Source organism: Condylura cristata, unplaced genomic scaffold (genome assembly GCF_000260355.1).
Source record: "Condylura cristata isolate star-nosed mole 26May11 unplaced genomic scaffold, ConCri1.0 scaffold00022, whole genome shotgun sequence".
NCBI classification, from domain to species: domain Eukaryota; kingdom Metazoa; phylum Chordata; class Mammalia; order Eulipotyphla; family Talpidae; genus Condylura; species Condylura cristata.
In genome coordinates this window covers 31,433,135-31,450,831 of record NW_004567123.1, presented here as the reverse complement: position 1 = coordinate 31,450,831, position 17,697 = coordinate 31,433,135, and the positions used below count along the sequence as shown (strand labels likewise).

General features: G+C 51.0%; 1 long non-coding RNA gene across 1 annotated transcript in view; it reads right to left on the bottom strand.

Annotated features, from left to right (window-relative positions):
- Positions 1-17,697, bottom strand: part of LOC105853967 — a 113,715-nt gene that overhangs the window by 33,201 nt on the left and 62,817 nt on the right. The window contains exon 4 of the long non-coding RNA XR_001145710.1: positions 9,183-9,411. This is a non-coding gene — a long non-coding RNA (uncharacterized LOC105853967). The remainder of the gene's footprint in view (positions 1-9,182; positions 9,412-17,697) is intronic.

The window sequence follows — 17,697 nt, the reverse complement described above, 5'->3', positions numbered from 1 at the left end:
CCCACCCACCCATCTACTCATCCACCCCTTCATCCAACCAGCCATTCACTCATCCAAACACCTACACACCCATCCATCCACCCATCCCTCCATCCCTCCATCCACCATTCATTCCTTGACCCACCCATCCATCCATCCTTCCATCTACCCATCCATCCTCCATTCTTCCACCCACCCATCCATCATCCATCCATCCATCCGCCCATCATCCATCTGTCCCCCACTTGCTGGTTCATTTACTCAGCCATCATTATCAGTCCCTCAGTGTGTGCTAGACCTGTAGGCCAGGCCCTAGGGATACAGTGAAGTCTGTAACCCAACTCCATTCCTCTAGAAACTCACCATCAAGTTAAAACCACAAGGAAGCCAATCATAGACAAGGACGGAACCAATGTTTTCCTCCTGCCATTTACCAGCTGGACAACCTTGAGCAAATAACCCAACCTGTGAGCCTCACTTGTTGCTCTGTGAAGTGGGGCCAACACTAGACCCTACACTTTGCTCCCAGGCAGGTTCATGGCACTAGGTAAAGCGAGGTAACCCTATGTGAGGGGGGCAGGGAGCGGGCCACTACCATATAAGGGTGTGACCATGCTAGGTGGAGGTTGCAGGGAGACAGGGGCTGTGGTGGCAGGCAGGGTAGCCAGCCCCAGAAGTCCTGGTCGGGGCAGCACCTTCCAGAATGTCCTACCACGCCTGGGGAGAGGAATTGCTTGTTCATTATTCCCGTGGTCGGCTGGCACCGTCTGCTCACTGGAATGGGCTGGTTTACCCAATCTTGCTTCACTCCTCAAGGGCAGTTCTTCCTCTGGCCGCCCTCCCCTCCCCGCCTCGCCCCAGTTTGTGGGAAAACTGTATGGAACAGAAAGGGCTTGCGGGCTCCCTTTTCTCTAGATGTGTTGTTATTTTTTCCCATTTAAATGGAAAACATGCTTATTAAAGAAGATTAGGAAAAAAACACATCAAACAAGAAAGAAGAAAACTTGTTCTTTGTCTCATCCTTCTAATGCAACCACACTAAGCATTCTGTTTTTTCCTTTCTCCACAGCCAGGGTGTTGTGTGCGTGTGCACGCGTGTGTGTGTGTTTGTGTGTGTGTGTGTGTGCGTACGCATGGAGGCGTAGTTGTAAGTTGTGCTGCTCAATATTTGATGCTGTTTTTGAAAACATTTCCATTATATCACGAGATTTCCTCCACTGCTCATTTTCACAAATATATTGAAGGATTGCATTTATTTACCCAGCCAAATGAAGTGAGGACCTACTGTGGCCTCTGTGTGTGAGACAGCACAGTCATACAGACTCTGGGTCAGCTGCTGTCTACTTACTTGCATTAAATCACTTCTTCCTCACAGTCATACAGTGAGGTAGAACCCATCATCATACCCACTTTCACACGAGAAAACTGGGGCCCACGGTAGCATGGCTAAGAGAGGGAGCCGGCATTTGACGGTAGGTGGGCTGGCTCAGATTCTGGAGTCTGGTCATGCAGAGTCATCGACAAGTTGGTGCCCGAGAATATACAAGATGAGGCTCCAGACCCACCTAAGGACATCAGGGAAGGCTTCCTGGAGGAAGAGGAGATAGCTCAGCTAAGAAATTGAGACGTGAGGGTGCTACAGGCAGAATGACCAGAGAGATATGAGATGTCAAGGTAGGAGCAGGCATGGAACACTGACAAACAGATAATGACCCCGTTTGAAGAGGTGGGCAGGGCCAGCTAATGCAGGAGCTGTGGGCCCCAGGAATCCCTGGGGAACCCCTTGGGGTCTAAAACGGGGGTGGGCAGGATGGGGCATGATTGGGAGGACCTTCCCTTACCCTAGTTCAGGCAGGTAGCCCCTAGAACCTGGACACTTCTTGGCTGTTTGCCGTTCTAAACTGAAGAAAGTTCTGGAAGGTGGGAACCAGGACTGATTTGTTTACTTCTATGGTTCAGGACCTAGATCAGCGTAGGCAGGCAAAATCCCCGGATGAGATAACAGTGGACAGCATGTGAGATACCATGTCGAGGTGGTGCCAGTGTTGACCTGCACAGCCATGGAGACAGGGCCCTTCTGTGGTCCCCACAGGCCCCTCTGGGTGCAACCCTCCCTGGGATGCGCCCAGGTCTTGAGGTTGGCCAGGACTTTGCTCTAACTTGCCCAGTGTCTCATTTGGCTTAGGAGACAACCTCTGCCACATCACTCACTGCTGGAGGTGGGCAGAGACTTCAGGGGCCACGTCTCCCTCCTCCGCGTGGGCTGAGAACCTCCAAGGTAACTATTTACCCCCGGCCCCTCAGCCAAGCCCACTATCTTATCAGCTCAAACACTTCAGAGTTCAGGCCAAGAAGCCAAAGTCAATTTTGAAAAAGTCTTTAAAAGGCCAAAACACAAACACCAGCGAGGGAGTTTGGAGGAGGGTGGGGGTGGAGAGATGGGGGGGAGGGAAGGGCGAGCTCTGGGTTCCTTTAACCTACTCAAGGTATTCTAGCGGCTCCTGAGCCCAAAGGCTTGTGGGAGGAGAGTCGCTGCAGAGGGCTGGAGCAGCCTGCATGCCCACCTACCGGCAGGGACACAGAAATGGAGAAGTTCTGCCCCGTCTCTCAGGAGAGTAAGGCCGCTGAATGTGAGGTGGCACAGAAATGGAATGTAAAGTGGGAAAAAGAAAACGCCAAACCATAAAGCAGTGTGTTTAGTCAGATCTACTGTGTAAACAGGAAAGATGGGGGATAGATCTCTGCATGCCTGTTTATGTATAGGAAATTTCTGGAAACATGACTGGGTGTCTGGAACTGTCGACTGCCTCTGGGGCAGCAGTAGAGAGTGTCAGGTTTCTCATCATGCACACTTTGCACCTTTTGAATGGCTTGAAGCCATGATAATGTAATGCTATAGAAGTAAATAAATAAGGATATTAGTGATTTCATTCCCAGAAAATAGCCACGAGCTCAAGAGATGGGGAGAAATGACTGTAGAAGATATGGTGACTTTTAGCACAGATCAAATTATTGAAGGTCTAGCTCAAGGGGAAACCCAAACCTATTTAGATTCCTCTGAGTAGAGTTAACCACTTTAAAGTGGTTTGAAAGACAAGGCTTTCAAGTCCTTTGGTGCCATAAACCTGGCTGCTTAAAATGTACTTTTTTTAAAAAAAATATTTATTCATTCAGAACTGGGGTACAGGCCAGAGATGTGGAGGGTGAGAAGATTCACCAGGGACAGAGTGGGGAGCAGAACAAGCAGATCTACGAAGCACACTGCTGAGGGGAGCAGCGGGCGGGTCAGGAGAGGTCTGCCGCGCCATGTGGTCACCTCTGGGGCAGGCGGGAATCGAACTCATGTGGAAGTGGTTTCAGCTTCCTAGTGCTCTGCTTTAACCCACTGCGCCACCAGGGAGGGCCCTTAAAATGTACTTTTAAAACATCCCATCGTTGAGCTTCTTGAGGCTTCTGAGTAGAATCAGATCACTGTGTAAACTGATTGAGTTCAACACATATTTTTTGTTTTAGGTGATGAGAGTGATCTAATGAACAACATCAAGATCGCTGATGTCACAGAGTCTGTGCATCTAGAGGGAGAGTGGGACAAGTAAGCACCAGCAGGAACACAGACGCTGAGTAGGGATGTTCTGGAAACTTAGTGTGCTCTTCAGGGAAGAAATAAGGCCAGGGGACGTAACTGATGATGGGGAATGTCTGTGAAGGGTTCTCTGAGGAGGGAACACTTATTTTTTTTAAGTCATTTTATTCATGCATAGAAGGATTGGGGTTTAGGCCAGAGGTACAGAGGGTGAGAGGAGTCACCAGAGACAGGGTGGGGAGCAGAACAGGCAGACGGGCTGAAGAACACTGCTGAGGGGAGCAGTGGGGAGACAGGAGAGGTCTGCAATGCCATGCACCCTGATCTCATGGTGCAGTGACTGCAGATAGCTTGACAGTGCTGAAACTTTAACCCTTTCACCACCAGGGAGGGGACATTTAAACTGAGACTTAAGTGAAGAAAAAGAACCTAACCCAAGAAAGTCAGAGAGAAGAGGGTGGCAGGTGGCAGGAACTGCCAGTGCAAAGGCCTTGGGACCGTCTAGCAGAACGACAGCCAAGGCGCTTGGACCTTACAGAGACCAGAGGAGGGCTGTGAGTTCCACTCAGAGAGGTGGGCAGCGGCTGCTCCTGATGGCCTGGTGGACATGGTACATAGTCCGGATGAAGAAAGCGAGGCTCAGAGAGGTTGAGGACTTTGCCCAAGGTTCTATTTACACTGGTCAGTCATCTCCAGTCCTCTAAATATCTACATATGTCCATCGGTGGCCCAACCAGGAAATGTGTGCTTCCATTCGCAATGCCACGTTCTCTGCACACTGTGGTCTTTTCTTGAACAGCACAGCAAAGTGCACACGCCATCCAGTGAGTTTTTAGCAAAAGGACGAGCTCGCGGGTAGGCAGAAGAGTACAGGCTTGGTTCTGGGGCCTGCAGCAGGCAAAGATCACAGTGAAACCAATCACATGAATCTTTGGCTTTCTAGTATGTATCAAAGCTATGTTTACACGAGACTGTGGCCTCTGAAGTGCGCAAGAGCATTATGTCTAAATAAACAGCATAACCACCTGAATTAAATGGGACAGAGACGCACACGCTTTGGGGAAAATGGCGCCAACAGACTACAGAGCTAGTCTGCACACACACCACACACACACACACACACACACACTATCTGCAAAGTGTAGTGACACGAGCCATGCCTGTAATCACCACCCAGATGAACAAACAGAACATTCCAGAAGCTCTGTTCATGTTCCCTCCCAGTAAATCTCCCCCTATGTTAACCACTATCCCACGTTCTAATCCCAAAGATTAATTTTACTGCTTTTGAACTTCATATCGATGGAGTCACACTGTATGCGTGTTTTCCTGCCTGGCTTCTCTCACTGAACATTAGGACGGGAAGGTTCATGGTGCTTCAGAAGATTTTACTGCGTTTCAGCCCAGACCAGGATCTCCTGAGCCACACAAAAGCTCCCCGCCTGGAAAACAAGGCCAGGAGGAAGCACAGACACGGGAAGCCGGTTGCCGTCTGTCACGGTGTGAGGAAGGCCGGGACCCAGCAGTTCCTCTGCATGTGGTGAAATTGTGTTTCTAGACACTTTCCCTACCTGGTGGAGGTGGCGGGTGGGTTTTATTTTCCCATTTGCTCACACTAACTTTTCTACAAAGAATAAAAATTCTTGTGTTTTGCCTAACAGCAATGGCAGCAACGAGCTGACACTGGAAGGTGTTTTCATCCATGGGTTTCCTGCTCCAGGGTGCAGAGAAGGGGGTGTCCCCAGGCGCACTGAGTCAAAGGAGAGAGGGCACTGACCCCCTCCTGACACCCTGAGGCTTGTGAGGAAATCCACCTGGGCTCATCTGACACACATGTGGTTGAAGTGGTGACCCCCAGGCCAGCAGATGAGGGGGTGGCATTCTGGGTAGTCCCTGGCTAGCTGGGTTTCGGTTACTCCTGCTGCATAACAAGCCACCCGACATGTAGGGGAGGGGCAACATGTAGAGACAGTCATTCTCTTGGGTTTATATCTCATTGACTCTGTGGCTCAGGAATTCAGACAAGGCACCACAAGATAACTTGTCTCTGCCCCATGATCTGGGGTCTCTGCTGGGGAGACTTACAGGCTGGAGGTGACTCAGTGGCTGGAAGCTGGCAACATCTGGAGATTCTTCCCTTGTGCGGTTGCTGCTGATTTCTTGGCTGGGCCAGGGGCAGGGCCCCTCTGTCTGACTTCTCCATGTGGTCTTGTCCTGTGAGCTAGTTTGGGCTTCCTCTTATCATGGTGGCTGGCACCCAGGGCAAGTGTTCCCAGAGAACACAAGGGAAATGCAGAGCATTTTTATGATCTGACCTTGGAAGTCAGGTAGGGTCATTTTCACTGTACTCTTTATAAAGGTCATCCAAGCTTCAAGGGGAGGGGGGCCAGGGAAAAGGGAGATACCTCATGGAAAGAAATGGGAAGAGTGTCTAGGCCCCTTTGTAAGAACAGCTTCAAGGACAACTGCTTTGGGAAAACACTCTGGCAGCTTCTCAAAAGGTTAAACACGGACTCACCACATGATCCAGCAATTCCACCCACTAGGTATATGTCTAAGAGAAATGAAAATCTATACCTACACAAAACCAAATGTCTATCAACAGATGAAAACAAGACATAATCACATGGTGGAATATTACACACTCGTTAAAACGGATGTAGTTCTGATACACTCTACATAGATGAACCTTGAAATCATGCCAGGTGACGGAAGCCACCCATAAAAAGCCACATATTGTATGGTTCCACTTATTGGAAACAGACAGAAGGGGCAAATTCAGAGAATAATGTAAGTTAGTGGTTATCAGGGGCTGGGGAGGGGAAGCAGGGAGTAACTAATGAGGAGAATATTTCTTTTAGGAGCAACCACAATACTGTCAAATTTGGTAGGAGTGACACTTGTCTAATGCTGCGAAGGTGCCAAAACCTGCACACTTTAAGAAGTTGAATTTTGTGATACACGAGTTACATCTCAATAAAGCTATTAACTTTTTTTTTTTTTTAAAAAAAGAAGATAAAACAGGCAGTGGCGATACTGCTGTGAGTATCTGAGAAAACAGCCTGTGTGAACAGGAGCCCATCATCTTCCTGTGCCTGTTTCCTCATCTGTGTATGGGGCTACTTAAGCATCAGAGGAACTTTGTGCAGCTAAGGAGGTAACACCGAGGAAAGCTCGACCTCATGGCTGCCACAGCCAGCACCTGCGCTGGCCCCAGGTGAGTGCCAGGAATGCGCAGGGCAACAGAGGCGCGGTGGAGGGGTGGGTTCTGGAGCCCATCTTCCCCTCTTGAGTCCTGCCTCTCCACTGGCTAAGTACTGTCACATGGGGGTTCTCTCGGCCCCCAGCCCATGGGCTCACGTAACAACCACGTGGTCAGCAGGTGTGTGACGGGCTTGGAACGGTACCTGGTAGACAGTAGGTGCTGGGTAGTGCTGGCTCTTTCTTTGGCTTCCCACTGCTGCTCGGACACCCATCATTTAGTACTCATCTGCTCTTCCCATGCCAGCACCCCCTCCAACCTGAACTCAGGACACTATCCAACAAGCAGCGGATCCATGGGCAGGCAGGAGACGCGCCGGCTAGTGGAGGAGGAGAGGCAGACTCAAGGGGCAGGCAGAGTCTGAGAGGAGGGAGAGAACAGCCGGAGACAACGGCACTGCCAGCTGTGCAGAGAGTTCAAGGCCACGTGAGAGGCGGTGGGGCTGCAGGGGTGACAGGAGAGAGCAGAGCAGGGCAGGCAGGGGCCAGGTGGCAGGGCCGGCCTCCTGGACGGCACCCTGGGATTCTTGGATTCCCTTGTGTTTTCTTATGGAAAATCCTGGGGGGAAAAAAAACAGGCTTGTGCCTTCACAAGACAAACGTGCTTCTCTCTTCCTTCTTTGCGCCTGTGTGGGCAGCTTCTTCCAGCAACGCTCTCTCGTTCTCTGAGGGTTCTTAGCAACCACTTACGGGCAAATGTTAAGGGCCCTGCCTGCTGCCAAGGTCCCTCCACCAAGTACCTTCCTCGACAACAGCTCCATAGGGTAGTGGCTGGGCCCGTCATTAGAGCGGACGTTGCTGGGAGGAGAGCCAATGCACCGGGCACGCAGTGACGAGAGGCAGGACCAAGATCGTCTCTCTCTCTCCCCCTCTCTCTCTCTACTGAGGATGTACTTCACCTCAGGCACAGTTCTATACTCCAGGGGAAACAAGACGCTGACGCTCTGAGGAGAAGACAGGCAAAAAAAGAAAACAACAACAAAAACAACCGAGGAGACACCTATGTCAGGAGGTGAACTAGAAAGAAAAGCCGAGCAGGACGAGGGGTGAGTGGGCTCTTTCAGCAGCGTGGCTAGACCTGAGGAAGTCAAGGCGGAAGCCCTGGGCATATCTGGAGGCAGCGGGACAGCAAGTGCAAAGGCCCTGGGGTTGATCCACACAGAGATGACCTGACTGGAGCAGAGAGTGAGGGGAGTTTCTCATAAGCTCCGAGTGGTGAGAATGTTCAGAGGCAACATGTTCCTGCCTACACAGCCACTGCCCCGGTTTGGATGGCTGCAAGAGAGGATCCTTGGTTTCCCACTTCCTCTCTTGTTCCCTGGTTCAGATTAAAAGACAAAGATCCTAGGAGCCCTGTAAGATTTGTGCGCCGCCACCTCCCTGACTTCATCATTTCAATCTCTCCCTCACTGACTCCTTTCCAAACACACCACTCTCCAGACACGGAGGAACAGCCTGCCTCAGGGACCTTGCGCTTGCTGTCTCTTTGGCTGTTCTGCAGGCTTGCTTCTCACCTGCTGCAGGTCTTTGCTCAAATGTCACCTTCCCAGCCAGGAAGGCCTTCGTGACCTTCTGGAAGGGCCTCCATTCCTTTATGCCTTCGCCACTTTTGCTCTATTATTTTCTCCCACAGAATTTACCACTCTCTGGCCTTTTGTGCATTTCCTTTTTTAAAATTTATTTAAAAGCTTTATTTATTTATGCATACAAGAGCTAGGGTGCAGGCCAGTGGTGTATCAGATGAGAGGATTCACCAGAGACAGAGTGGGGAGCAGAACAGGCAGACTGACTGAAACACTGCTGAGGGGAGCAGCGGGCGGGTCAGGAGAGGTCTGCTGTGCCAGGGGTCACTCCCTGGCTGGGGATCGAACTCGTGCTGCAGTGGCTGCGGACGGCTTCCTAGTGCTGTGCTTTAACCCGTGGCGCCACCAGGGAGGGCCCTATTTCCTCTTCTTTTGGATTCATCATCCGTATTCCCAAAGGGAACTTAAATTCCATGAGGCAAGGAATTTTTGTGTTTCCTTCCCAGCTATAACCCTGGTGTCCAGCACACAGAAAGTGTTCAAGAACTATTGGTTGAGTAAACGAAGCGTAAATGAAACCAGTGAGTGAAGCAGTGCTGACGGCAGGTTACCAGGAGCGGTGGGGACTGAAGCAAAGTGGTCACCCCTGTTCCAGTGATAAAAAGCAAGTAGCACTTGGCTGCCAGCTCAGGTTGCTAGGTAGAACTGTGGGGCACATGTGTCATGTTCCAAGTGTTTCAAGGGACACCAGACACTTGTATATTTGTGTTTTGATTCGGAAACCATTGCTGGTCACTAATCCTGGAACTCAGACAGGAGGGTCCGGTCACACTTACCTAGACAAGAGGCCGCCATGTGGGATCCAAGCTACAGCAAAATACGTACAATGGATTTCTGGGGAAGTCAGACGCCAGCGATTTTGCCGGCAAGTGTTTCTGTGAAATGAACAGGCATTTTCATATTTAGGATCTTGAGATGATTTTAGAGTTGAGTGCCTTTCTTTCCTTCTCATGCCTCTCAATCCACCCTCTCATTTAGCCCCAGCCCGGGCATCTTTTCTTGACTCTGGAACAAAGACCAAAAGTAAATATTGGTAGAACCTTGGTTTTACCATGACCCAGATAAGAAACAGCAAAAAACGGAAACAGTGAGATTCTGTCACTCCTCCTCCAACCACCTCCCCCCACCCCCCCCACCTCCTCTCCGTATTTACTTATCAATTTCACGTCATACAAAGCTTTGGCGTTGACTTTTTGCCCACAGGGATGCAACAGGGAGTCGGCCCTGCTCTACTCCAGGGCTCTGTTCCATCACGACCCTGAGAAGGGCGCCCCCTGCAGTCAAGCAGGTGTGCTGTTTTCCATCGCGTGGACCGTGGGGGTTATGCTTGGGCCAATGTTTCCTGCTTTCTAAAAATAACACAAACACATGGAGGAAAGTTGACAGTGTAAAAGGATTGTGGGGGGGAACATCTCCCTCTACCTTCATCTGATCTTTCCAGTTCCTCTGGATGTACTCACTGCCGCCAACTTCTTATGTGTCCTCGGAGAGGTATAAACAGATCTCTCCCTGTCTCCAAACGTGTTTGCACACACGTCCATACGCTTATAATGCAGGGCAGATCTCTCTATTCCCTGCGTCTCACTGTCCTTTTCTCCCTGCCCTAATGGTTTCTACCAGGAATTGGCAAACCACAGCCCCTGGGTCACACCCAACTCGTCTCTGTTTGTGTCCAGCCCACAAGTTAAGATGGAGTTTTGCATTTTCTTATGTGTTTTAATGGGTGGGAAAAAAATAACAAGATACTGCTTTATGACATGAGAATTATAGGAAATTAAGCTGAAGTCTCAGTGTCCATAAATAAAGTTTTATGGGGACACAGCCCTCTCCGTTTGCCATGTGTTGACGATGTGACCACGTCACCCACGGGGCCCAACAGAAGGCATTTGCTAAGCCCTGGGTTATACTGGTCCGCATTTTTCATGCTGCCATAGATCCCAGGTTGGGGTCCCTGATACTGGTGGGTGATCACCTTTCCAAAGGCTTCTCTACACCACAAACCTGGGACTGTGGACAGAGCACAACTGAAGCGCTTCATCCCCGTTAACGAAGGCTCGGCATATCCCACTGCCGGGCTGGGCCGCCCTCTCTTTATCTGCTTCTCATGATGGACTCTGAATTCTTGTTTAAATGAAAAGAGATCGTGTCTTAGGAAAGTTTGAGAATTCCTGACAAGGACAAGAAATCTCAAGCGGTCACTCTGTTTATTGTTTGTATCTTGTTCTTTCAGAATCGGGATTTGCAGCAGCTTACAGCGGGAGAGGCAGGCCCAATAAAACTGCAAAACCACTAAGGCAGAGGTGAAATCCCAGGACAGGACTGCAGTCAGATGCCTGCCTTTCCCGGCCGAGGCAGCCTGGATTAGATTTGAGCCGGAGGCTTTATTTGAATCATATTTGCAGATGATGCAAAAATCTTTGTGGGTGTTTATTTTCCTCAAGAGGGAGAGAAGGGGGAGGAAGGGGAAGTTGGAGGCAGGAAGCCTCTGCAAAATTGGAAAAAATGTGCCAGCTAGGAGAATATAGAGCAGCATTTGCTACTCTTTCAAGGGCTAAACTTGAAATAGAAGAACTATTATTTCCTTAATGTCTTTAAGTCACATATATTTTTAAAAAACAAACATAGTTGGGGCCCTCCCTGGTGGCACAGCACTGAGAAGCTAAAACTACTTCCGCATGAGTTCGATCCCTGCCTGCCCTGGAGGTGATCACACGGCGTGGCAGACCTCTCCTGACCCGCCCGCTGCTCCCCTCAGTGGTGTACTTCATCGATCTGCCTGTTCTGCTCCCCACTCTGGCTCTATTTTGTTCCCCACTCTGTCTCTAGTGAATCCTCTCACCCCTCTCCCTGCACCTCTGGCTTGTACCCCAGTTCTGTATGCATAAATAAATAAATCTTTAAAAAAGAAAGAAAACAAACACAGTTGTTTCATCTGAAGAAGTCCTAACTGTGAATTCATAACTGATGAGTTAGCTATGTAAATATATATTTTCATAGGTGCATAAAAACTTCATAAATATTGCTCCCCTGGGTATGGCCAGTAATCTTGCAATTAACAACGGTGCCTGTGCTAAATCTGAGCGCGGGCAAGTCAGACCAGGGCAACGCTGGCCGTCGTCACTCTGCTCTTCCCTCCTGTGACAGCACCTTGACTTTGCCCAGCCGGCCACGCGTGCTCAGCTGGCCTGGGAAATAGCCATGTCTGGTTCTAGCCACCACAGCCATCCCGTCTTCCTGGGCCTGTGATTGGTCTCAGGATGGCCATCTGGCCCGGTACTGGCCAAAGGGAAATGGCTGGGGGCTTCTGGGAAAGAGGCTCTTCTCTGATAAGAAAGGTGCATGAGAGGAGACCTGTCTATCCTTTTTCTCCCCTTCCTGTTTGGACACTGTTATGTGGAGAGGTAATGAGTGATGTTGGCGATCATCTAGTGGCTTTAGGTGACCAGCCTCGGGACAAGAGGGGCTGTGTAAAGAGCCTCTCCTTTCTGGCCACCTCGAGATGCCAAATGCATCCTATGTCCAGTTGCCATCGAAATAAACAATAAACGTTACAGTCATCTAAACCGCTGCCGTGGAGTCTTGAAACTCTCATAATGGAGTCAACTGGTTTTGCCTTTTAGAGCTTGACATCAGAGGCCAACACACATCGTTGCACCCCAGTTCCACCAAATATGCCTTGTGCTATGGCCCTGAGCAGCTAACTTTTCTAAGCCTTAGTAGTCCTGTCTTTGACATATCAACGATACTATCACTTGTCTCAGATGGTGATTTTTCAGGGGGGGGAGACTTAAGTTATTTAAAGCACGCAGAATACAGGAAGCGCAATTATTAGTATTTATATAATCCTCTAGAAATAGGGCCCTCCCTGGTGGCTCTACAGGTTAAAGCACAGCACCATAAAGTTGTCTGCAGCCACTGTCGCACGAGTTCAATCCCCGGCCAGGGAGTGACCCACATGGCGCCGCAGACCTGCCCATTGGTCCCCTCACCAGTCCATTTCAGTAGATCTGCCCACTCTGTCTCTGATGAATTCTCTCGCCCCCCACACCTCCGGCCTGTACCCCAGTTCTGTGTGCATAAATTAATAAATATTTTTAAACAAATAAATAACAAAAAGAGGGGAAAGGCAGCATAGACGGAACGTTGACAGCACCTCGTGAAAGGGCACAAGAACAGAAAACGACCTGAGTGTCAGAACTGACCACAAGCTCCAGATGACTCAGGCATCCAAGCAAGCACCGTGTGAGCCTGGGGGCTGGAGCGCGAGGCCTGGCAGCCTCCTGGCTGTGAACCTCCTGCTCCCTGGACGTGACTCACACCTTTCCAGGGGCACGGGCTCGACATTGGGACATCTCCGCTGGCTGAAGGATGTGGGAAGCTGTCGTGGGTCCAAAGGCGTGGAGACTGGGGGCTATTTACGTAAGAGACTAGAAGGATTCGGGGCAAGGTCATCGCTGCCTGATGTTTAATTTATGAAGCAGCTGTTGGCCTTGTCTACAGCAGCCTGAATCTTCCAGAGAAAGAGACTAGGGTGTGTGGCAGAGCACTGGATGGTGAGTCAGGAGACTCGTGGCTCCGCATGTGACCCGGGGAAGGCCCCCCCGCAGCCTGGACCTCAGTATCTCCACATGGATCCTGAGGGCACAGAGAAAACGAAGGAACGAGAGGTGATTGCAACAGGGAGAATGCTCTTGGTTGCAAAGAACTGGAAACCCAAAGGGCCGTGGCTTGCCCAAGCAAGGGCTTTTCACCCTCCTCACCCCTGGGTCATAGGAGGTGCAGAGGGAGGCAGTTGTTGATCTTGATTTAATGGCTCAAGAAAACCAGGACCCTGGGCCCTCCTTGGTGTCGCAAGGGGTTAAAAGTGCAGTGCTAGGAAGCTAACTGCAGCCGCCTCAGCCAGAGGGGTGATCCACACGGTGCAACAGACCTCTCCTGCCTCCCCGCTGCTCCCCTCAGCAATGTACTTCGTCGATCTGCCTGTTCTGCTCCCCACTTTGCCTCTGGTGAGTCCTCTCACCACCCCTGCACCTCTGCCCTGTACCCCAGTGCTGTGTGCATAAATAAATAAATCTTTTTTAAAAAGATAAAAGAAAACCAGGCCTTTGCTGGTACCTCTTGGCTTCTCCCTGTGGTTTTACGACTGAAGCCTGTTCAGTCCTTCTCAAGGTGGGAAGACAAAAGAAAGGAGGCAAAATTCCTCTGTCCCTTTTATCTTAAAGATAAAGCCTTCTTGAAGCAATTTCCTGAACTCCTGCACTAATTGAGCACACATCTGATTGAGCAGAGCTGATTATGTGACTGATCACATACCTACCATAGCTGCAAGGGATGCTGAGACAGTGAGGCTCTGTGCCATGTGGGTCAGCTCCCTGGCCGGGAATCGAACTCAGGCTGTAGAAGTGATACTGCAGAGATGAACCCCTAGGCCACCAGGACTGGCAGGATTTTATTTGCAGGATTTTAAGGAAGCTCCACACCACTTTCCAAAATGGCTACCACAGTCTACACTCCACCAGCAGTGCAGAAGGACCCTTCTTTCTCCAGTTCTGGGGAACATGTTTTCCAAAATCAGCTATGCTTCAGGCTTTGATAACAGGGCAGGATCCAGGATCCAGCTGAGAGGTCTCATCGCCTGTTGTGTGCCTTCCTCCCTCCGACCCCCAGAATCGGGTCCTCAGGTCTCTGCCAGCTCCTAAGCTGTCCAGCCATCAGAATCAGCAAGGGAGTTTGCTAAAAAGAGAGCGGGTGGCTCTCTTCTGGCGGCTGGTGGAGAAGCAGCCATGCTCGTCAGAGGACGGGTTCCCTGGAGGCGGATGCAGAGCTCCGGTTTAGAGCACAAGGTGTTTATGAGGAACCAGCCCCATGAAAGCAGGAGAAGGGAAGCGGGGTGGGTCAGAGGGCGGTGCTGAACCGCCGTGGAGACTCCACAAAGCCAAAGCCGTTGCGGTGGGGACCTGACGGCACACTCACCCTTTGCTCTGTCATTGGGGGGCGGTTTCCTAGAAGGGTGTAACGTGGGAGTAGGAGGCTTTGTAACTCAGGCCGCTCCCGAAGGAGCCAGAAGCTGTGTACCGGCACCCTCTCCCTGGCTGGGCCTGGGGTCTTCTCGGAAGGAGTTCTCCACGGTCACTACTTAATCTTTGCCTTCAAAACTGGTTTGCTATCTCCTGGGACACGGTGGAACAAAATTTTAGAATGTTGGCGATGCAGAAATGAAGCAATGCAATCAAGGGGTGAAAAGGTTAGGCTCTGAGGCCAGAGCTTCATCATCTAATTGCTGTGTGGCCTTGAGCAAGTCACTTCACCTCTCTGGGCCTTGGTTTTGTTTTATGGAAATAAAGGATAATGCCCTTTATTTCATGGTGCTGTGTGAGTATGAATAAGCTGAAAAGACTCAGCCCAGGGCCTGGCACCTGGTAATCATCGAGCAAATGGCCGCCATTATTAGGAGAGTAAAACTCTGAATGAATAATGAATATCTGTGGAATGAAAACAAACAGTTGTCCCTTCTCTGAAGCCAGTTAGGATTTTCTTGCCTCTCAATTCCCAGGACACTTGCCGTGGATCTCTCACGCTCTGCTTTCGCCAGAACTATTTGTTCTTGACCAGCAAGTAGCTATTTACCCACCGGCACCCCATGGCCAGGGTCTTTCAGCTGAAAGTGACAGAAACAAATCCAGCTCACTGTGGCTTGAGAGTAGAAGTGTGTGTATGTTGGTTTACACAGATGAAGAGTCTTGAAATGGGTTCAGCTTCAGGAGTGGCTGAATCCAGTTGCTCACTTCTTGTTTAGCAATCACCCTCTCCCCAGCTCTCAGGGGTTCTCTTTGGGTTTCCCACGCAGTGGCAAAGAGTCTCCAACATCCCCCCGCTTCTATCCTGCCAGGGCAGCCAGCAGGAGGAGGAGAGCTGCCTTCTCTGTGCTGCCCAGCACAAGGCTGGGGTGGACTCCGCTTGGCCTCGCTGGGTCACATGTCCATCCCAGAACCAACTCCCGGGCTGGGGGATGGAATATGCTCATTGCCTGGGTCTGATTCATTTTGTTGGGGAAACAGCCCACTCCCTCTTGAACCATATGGAGTGGCGCGGGGGGGCAGGGTCCAACTTCTATCACCAGTGGATGGGGACAGTGATCATGTCCACGTGACAGTTGGCCTTTGAATCAGCCCCTCAGTGATCCTGCTACCTCGGTTCCGGGGCCTCCTTAGGACCTCGTGGTGTTCAATTAAAGTCCGTTGAATGAATAAGTGGTTGTACCAGTAAACTTCAAAAGAATTCCTCTGATTTCCCCGGGAGGGCATGGTTTTAGGGACAGCTTCTCAGGGGGAGCCAAGCATACCTGATGCTCCACATCCTGCCCCCTTAAACATCACGGCCTCGGCTCCTCCTGTCTGGCGCAGAGCGTGGCCCCGCGGGCCCCCTGGAGCGACCCGCCCACTGCAGGCCCGGGCACAGGCCGGTGAGTCAAGAGTGGCTCACTCTGTCCTGCGGAGAAAGCACTGGAGGCTCCAGCCGGCGGGTGAGCAGGTTCTGATTGAGGCGGACGTCACCTCGGCTGCTTCCTTCTCGGCGGCTCCAACAGACCAACGCTTTCACCTAATTCTCTTTCCCATCAAGACCTTTCGAGGGGCCCTCCCTGTGGTGCAGCGGGTTAGGACGCAGCACTGCAAACTGGCCGCAGCCACTCCAGTGCGAGCTCGATCCCCGCCCCGAGGTGACCCACAGGGCGCGGCAGACCTCTCCGGACCGGCCCGCTGCTCCCCTCAGCTGTGTACTTCATCCATCTGCCTGTTCTGCTCCCCACTCTGGCTCTGGTGAAGCCTCTCACCACTTCCCCCTGCGCCTCTGGCCTGTACCCCAGTTCGGTATGTATAAATAAATAAATTAAAAAAAGAAAAAAAGACCTTCCGAGGGACCCTCTTCACGCCTGAGTCACACATGGGACTGGCAGCTGCTGTCTGGCAGACTTGGACACACACATTCAGGCTCGGGGAACAACCGGGGCTCAGCACAGACCTCCCGATTTAAAAAAAAAAATTGTAAACTTATCACTATATATGACTTTAAATATTTAAAACATTAAAAGTTTTCATTGAAAATTAATTTTAATGGTGTTTTACAGTCGCAGCAAATTGGAGAGTACAGAAAATTCCCACATGCCCAGGGCCCTGCCAGCTGCCTCCTTCACCAGACGCGCCCCACCAGAGTGGCACCTGTGTTACGGCCAGTGACCTGACTTGGGCACATCGTCACCCAAAGTCCCTGGTTTACACTGGGGATCACCCTCGGCCTTGGACGTTGAGGGGTTCAGACAAAGATACAGACTGGAAGCACCAGTGTCTGCACCACACGGCAGAGCCACTGCCCGCACCTCTCTGTGCTCCGCTCTCCCCCCCCATCCCTGATCTGTCTAGTGAGCCCACAGTTTTGTTTTTTCAAAGCCCCCCACCCCCGTTTTTTAAAATCATTTTTTGCTTGCAATAGCCATGCCCCATCAGACCGTTAGTGGCCTCTCTGAGCGGTCAGTGCCAAGGCCAGTCTGCTGAGATATTTTGAATATTATTCCTGGAACAATCCCTTTTTTTAAATGATCGTGATAAGTTCTAATTTTAAGAAAACAGCATTCAGGCCAAATCAAATAGGCTGCAGACTGTCTTTGGCTCACGGGCCACTGGTTTGGGCTGTCAGCTATGGGAATTAAGGAGAGCAAGGCTGGGGCCCAGACCTGCTCCCCGATGCCGTGTGACCTTGAACTAGTCCCTCTACCTCAGCCCAGCTGTCTGCGAGGCCATCACGGGTGGCCCTGGACGGAGGGACACAGGACCACCGTGCCCACTCGGGGTTCGCTGTCCCAGCACATTCACAGAGCTCAGTTTGCAGTATGTGACCCGGACTCCCAAATCAAGCTATCACACTTGTAAGCTAGAAGACAAGAAAAGCTTCCAAAATTCCTAGAAATACAGTTTTCAGGGGAGAGCGCTGTGAAGTGCCAGTGGGTAAGACGTGGTGCCCGCCTGGTCGGGAAAGGGAATTTCTCTGCCTCCCAGAAACTCGCCATAACAACAACCGATTTGTCCAGGGCTGACCTGGCCGAGGGTTGGGAGCCAGGCATCCGTTTGACCCCAGTCCTGCTGAGGGCCAGCTGGGTGACCTCGAGTGTACAACTCAAGCTCTCTGGACACAGCACTCGGGGGGCTGTCACCTTCATGGTCTGTGATTAATGCCTGGAGCCGGGCTGCCTGGCCGTCTCTGGAGGCCCTGAGGTTCGCATCTGGAAGCTGGGGATTA